General features: G+C 41.2%; 1 protein-coding gene across 1 annotated transcript in view; it reads left to right on the top strand.

The window, feature by feature from the left end:
• Positions 1 to 1904: 1904 nt before the first annotated feature.
• zfhx3b (zinc finger homeobox 3b) overlaps positions 1905 to 6000 on the top strand; it is a 189133-nt gene continuing 185037 nt past the window's right edge. The window contains exon 1 of the mRNA XM_059345493.1: positions 1905 to 2326. The gene's annotated coding sequence lies outside the window, so the exon portion shown is untranslated. The remainder of the gene's footprint in view (positions 2327 to 6000) is intronic.

The raw sequence follows: 6000 nt of genomic DNA, 5'->3' as shown, positions 1-6000 counted from the left end.
CTTTAAGCTGTGTAGCATGTTTGGATCATGTTTACATTGGTGCCGTTTTAACTCTTAACTCTGTATCGGAATGCACGACACAGAGCCAGACTATATCAAGCCCGTATTGTTTCAATAAACATGATGTGATCAGTGGAGGCTGTGGAGCAGGACTCTATCTATATGGAGCTGTTTGCACAGAAAGTGTGCGTACTGAGAGTGAGGGATTGTCCATTTCCTCAGAGAATCAACAATAAAATTATCATAACAAAGAGCACAGAGGGACTGAAAAGGTTGATTTTTTTTTTTGCAATACAGTCTTTTCATTCGGAGGAGACATGAGTTGCAGAGGCGAAAGATTATGAAGAAAAATAAAATAATGTTGACCATAAAGGCGTTTGGAAATAAGGAAACATGAAAATGAGATGACCATCTGGGCTCCTTGTCATAATATCACAATACATATAGCAAATTTAATGCACACAGGCCGGAGCTGACCACACGACCCATTTATACATGTATTATTATTATTTTTATTATTGTTATTATTTAGGAGACGCTATTGACAACGTGCTCCTAGCAGTTTTCTACTAGATGTCACGATAACCTGTTTGTATCATCTCTGTGTGTCACTACACACTGCTCTGCTGCCTCATAACTATAAACATATTTATATTTTCATATTTCCCTTGCAAAATGTAAATATAAAAATCGTCACACCCATAAAGGATACAATGGGGCTTCAACAAGTATTTCTAAAAAAAGAAAAAGAAACTCACTTTGCATACTGTACTAATTCAAAGCAGGACTTTACCAATATTTTTTACTGGAAATAATGAAAGCTTCGTGCTGTGAAAACCATCACAACACTCCAACATTTCCCCTTTTTAACATCATAATAATGTTATAAAGTATTCTCCTGAATTTAAACTTATATTTTGAGCTGACAGTAACTGTAAAAACGACACATCTCCGTCATACTTTCATCTGTGGCATATTTCATAAAGCTGAATTCCACTTTTCTACAGTTTTATCCATCCATGCATACACGTTGTTTTATTATCCTCACGTATCATTTATCCTTTTCATCGCTAAATTAATATTTTTTAATCCATCCAAACATAAACATATATGCAGTGTACAGGTTGAATCAAGTTTATCAAAGTGGAAATGTTGAAGCTTTTACGCATCAGGACTATTTCATGTCAACATCATGTGCTATTTCTATTAATGCTTCAAATATATATTTACCAATACAAATGCATTTTTAGCTGTGATAATAAGCAGGTAGATAAGCTGCGTTCAGTGCACAGCGAGGCACCATATATATATGTTCTTACAGCACATGGAGAAATCGCCTGAAACATGCTTTAATTTTTTGCTCCAATGTTAGTTTTTGTTGTTTACGCACTCGTTTATCTGTTTATTTCAAAGTTGACTGTTGTGGATGTTTGCGCTTTAGTGTCTCCAGCCGCCGTGAGTCACTTCTGTATTTCAGTAAGTTGTTCTTACTGTAAAGTAAAGTGTATATAGAAAAGAGCTCTCTGACGCGACTAAAACGGCACACTTGGGTTGGAAACTACGGGATAAAATAAAGCGTGATCGCTTATGTACTTTTGGTGGCCGAAGCGTATGCATATCTTTCATTTAAAAAAGCAAAAAAAACGTTGGAAAAAGTGTTAAAATAAAAAAAAAAGCAGCAGCAGCAGCGCGGAGGTTTGCTGCGCCGCGCCGGGCTGAGTGCTGCGGCTGCTCCACTATTAACTTTCACTGTCTTCCGTCTAATCAAACTCTTACTTTCCGCTCTTCTTAATTCCATATTTTCAATTCCTGATCATTACTTTCCTCTTTTTTTCCTACTTGTATCTATCCATCCCTCCCTCCCTCCTCTTTCTCCCTCCCTCCCTCCCTCCCTCTCTCTCCCGAGCTCTCTCCTTTGCTGAATCTTATTGATCCAGAAGGCGGCTAATTAGCCCTTCCCTTCGTGCCTGTGTAATGAAGCACATGCGCACTGAATTAATCACAGCCATTTTTTGCAGGAAACTAATTAGCAGGAATAAAGATCCAAAGAGTTTTTTCTTTTCAATCATCAGATCTCACTTTCACCTCTTCCTCGCTCCCTCTAACACAAGACTCATCGCCTGCTTTGCATCCAAATTATTTTTATATTGCCTTTAACAACTAATAGTACCTACTTCGGTTTTTTACACTCCGCAACAACAATGATCTTTCTTTTGCCACCCTAAGCGCAAACTGACCAAAAGGGGACTGCCTTGATGGGATCTTTAGCTAAATCATCTCAATACTGGATTAAAAAGCGAGGATCACAAAGCGGCAGCGAGAAATTGTAAGTTTCAACTTTGCGTTTGTCTCTTTTTCCTCTCTGTGTTTCCACGATCCTATTCTTTTCGCTGTGCACTTATCTCTGTCCCTATCTGTCCGTAGTTTAGCGGAGCTGGCTATTCTCACATTGTGAGCAATGACTGGCGATATCACAAGTTCATTTCATGCAAGTAGTTTGCTTTTATTCTCGATTTTTGCCTTTCGTATCGTTACCTGTGTTTACATCAGCGTTCCGTCCTCTCCTCCTCATGAATGGAAGATAAGAAATGGGCAAGACAGCGATCCTCTCCAAGCAGTTGGCCGTAGAAAAACACGGTTTTGAAACAAATATGTGCATTTCGGTGGGATCGGGAAAAGGTATGGAGGGCTTATGGGTGTCGAGAAGCGTGTTTTGAGGCACAGATGCGATGAGAAAAGGGGCTGTGTGGAGCGGACGGAGGGCAGCGGCAGCTCCACATGAGCGCAGCCCAGAAAAGGAGCTCCAAGTCCAGCCTGTGGGTCCGTGTGCGTCCGGCGAAAGGGAAAGCTCTCTCGCTTTGCTAATTTTGACAGATTTGACACTTGCCACATCCAGGTGGTGTTTCACACACAGTCTTATGCTTCTAAAATCCTCTTCTGGATAAACACATTTTTTGTTCTTCTCCGACACGTCTCTCTCTCTCTCTGTGAATCCCTCCGCCCTGTCTTTAGTTCCTCTAGCTACACTTTTCCCCTTTCCCCCACTTTGTCCATCTTTTTATTTTTCATCGCTGTTTGCCTCTTTTGAAGCGTTGTTTTTAAGTCGATTCTCGCTCATTCCCTCACGAAGTCACATGCAAATCGATCGGCGTCTGTGTATGTGTGTGTGTGTGTCTATGTGTGTGTATGTGTGTGTGCGTGCGCGCAGAGGGGTTTGCGAGCGTGTGAGTTGTTATGTGAATGTGGTGTGTTGAGATAAACGAAGCCCCGGGTCTCCTTCATGACAAGAGCGGATCAGCAGGACCTTGTACACGGACAGGCTGAGAGTCAGAGAGCAGACATGTGGTTTAGGAGGACCAGGCAGCCTGGATCTACTGCCTCCAACTACTTGGCTACCGTATCTGACTTTCAGGAGAACATTTTTTTCCCCGAGAAATGCTGACCGGAATGAAAACAAAACATTGCCCTATTAGTCTGACCTTAACAGACATAATCATTCCAAAGTTACTGGCGGAAACTTAAAGTCTGGTCCAGGCTAAACCTATAGGTCACTGCATGCATTTAGGAGCCGCTTAGCCAGTTAACATAGGATTTTTTTAAAAACTTAAACTATCTTCCACATGCCCAAAATAGACCAGGCTGGAGGAAAATACACCGAGGCTTGCAAACACACAGCTTGTGTGTAAGCTGCATGGGCCTTTTCCATCAAATCTACTTTATTACTGCCTATTGTTACCAACCTGCCAACAAAAAAAAAATAGAAAAATAGAGAATCTGATCGGGGAGAAAAATAAAGAAACTGTTATCTTGACGTTTAGGTGTAATGGCGAGCCGTAAATCTCCACAAATATGATGAAAAATAGCGTCTTGCTTTTCGGATGGGATGGACAGGGAGAGAGGAGGAAAAAAAGCTGCGAGAATTATAAGTGAGACTCGGATATTTTTCGCGACGGGGAAAAAGAAAGAGAGGAAAAAGGAGCGAGCAGAGGCAAGGATAGGATGTGTGTGTACCGTTGGGGGGAAACAGAAAGGGGGGCGAGGAGCTGTGTGGGTGGGTGGGGTGGTGGTGGTGGAGGTGGTGGGGGGGTTTAGGTCAGACAGCAAGAAACAGGGGGAACAAGGGTCATGGAGTGAGTGCACAGATAAAAAGGAAAGAGAGGAAACCCCCGCGCAAACAGCCGAGGGATGATGGGGAGAGAGTGGGTGCATGCATGCTGGGGGAGAAAAAAAAAAGCAGAAGAAGAAGAAGGGTGATGGTAGTTGTTGCTGTGTTTTTTGGGAGCCACACAAAGCACTTGTGGTTGTCAGCATCTGCAGGATTAAGACTTTGGCTTTAGTTTAGGATGGGAGAAACAAAATAGACTGGTAACAGGCTTTATAAAACAAAAAAAAAGGGCTGTCAGAGAGGGAAAAAAGAAGGAGAAAAAAAAATCAGGGGGCTGAGGGTGGGAGTGTTGAGGGGGTTGGGTGGAGGGGTCAGATAGCCATGGGCCATAGAGGAGGAATCAGGGGAAGAGGTCAGATAAACAGATTCCTACCTTTCAGACTGCAGAGGAGCAGCCGGAAAGAGATTATAGCAGTGGGAGAAAAGAGGTTGATTAATTTAAATCGGGTATAATATTCATATTTGTGAAAATCCTTTGTCTTTTTTTGCATTGTTCTAGTTCTTTGCAGCTGTATTTTTTGCACCCAGTGAGGTGTTGTGGTGGTGTGCAGGGCAGGTATAGGCTGCTGAGCCAAAAACTGGAGTGATCTGCCTTCCTCCCCTGTCTGACAGTAACACTCCTCTCCTCTTCCTCCTCCTCCCTCTTCTCTCCGTCTTCTGTTACAAAACAAAGACAGCAGAAATGTTTACTGTCATCTCACCTGTCTTGTCTCTTCGTCATATTTATGTTTAATTACAACAGTTCCTGGCAAAGCTATAGGAATGTCATTGGCTTTACTTCGACGTATTCTATTTCAAATATGTGTTTGTCAGACGTTGTGTTTTTGCTGCAGCTGTAACTATATTATCTCATGCTCATCCCTCACTGAGATATTAGGAGGGTTGCGTTCATGAGAAGTGTCACCAGAGAGATGCTTTTAGCATGAAAAATAACCGAAAAAGGGCCATTTTCATGTTGAACTCATTACTTTTGGTCAGGGTTATTTCCTCCTTTTTTGTTAGTATTTTTTCATTAAGGTTGATTTTAATTTTTAAATTTAATTTTAAAAATATTTGCATGAATAGAAAAAGCAGTTAGGGGCTGTTAGGTTATTTACAACAAATGAAGAAAAAATTGGAAAACAATATATTACTGTTTTCAGAATAAATGTAAAATACTCTCATGCAGATTTTTCACTCGTCTGAATATTTTCTAATAGTTTCAAATCAGGATTTGTTTTAATTTATTTGGAATTGCTCCATATATCTAAGAGACACCAGACAACTGTTTTAAACCATAACACACATTGTTCCAAAAAAATAATAATTATAAACATGTTATTGGAATGAGTACCAAAATCTTTTTGTCTGTTGAGATCAGAAATGATTACAAAATGGTTTATTTGTGACGGTGTTGGGACAGAACTGGATTCTAGTTTAATCTGGTATCATGAGGAAAATATCTGTTGTGATGTGACAGTTTTGTTTTTTTACTGAAGTTGATTCTGCACAGCAGCAAAACGCTGGTCCACTGTTGGTTATATTTCCATATTGAAGACAGGTAAATTCTCAGTATTCAGATGTCAGTTGATTGTATGAACAGGAATAGCACTTCTTCCAGTCGGGGGAAATGAGATAAAGGGAGTATAGCAGTCGTCATGGATAGGCTTGTTTCATGCTTTGGGGGGGTAACGGAGAGAAAAAGGGAGACAGTGCCTCTGGCTGTCATAACCCCTTCTCCTCCTCTCTCCCAGCCTCTCCTCCTCTCTCCTTCTCATTCTCACTGTGTCTCTGCATATCTCCCTCTTTAACTCCCACCTCTCCGGCTCCGTGGGGGAGCTCGCTGCCATGTTATC

Source organism: Centropristis striata, chromosome 2, assembly GCF_030273125.1.
Source record: "Centropristis striata isolate RG_2023a ecotype Rhode Island chromosome 2, C.striata_1.0, whole genome shotgun sequence".
NCBI classification, from domain to species: Eukaryota; Metazoa; Chordata; class Actinopteri; order Perciformes; family Serranidae; genus Centropristis; species Centropristis striata.
This window is presented reverse-complemented; position numbering and strand designations above follow the sequence as displayed.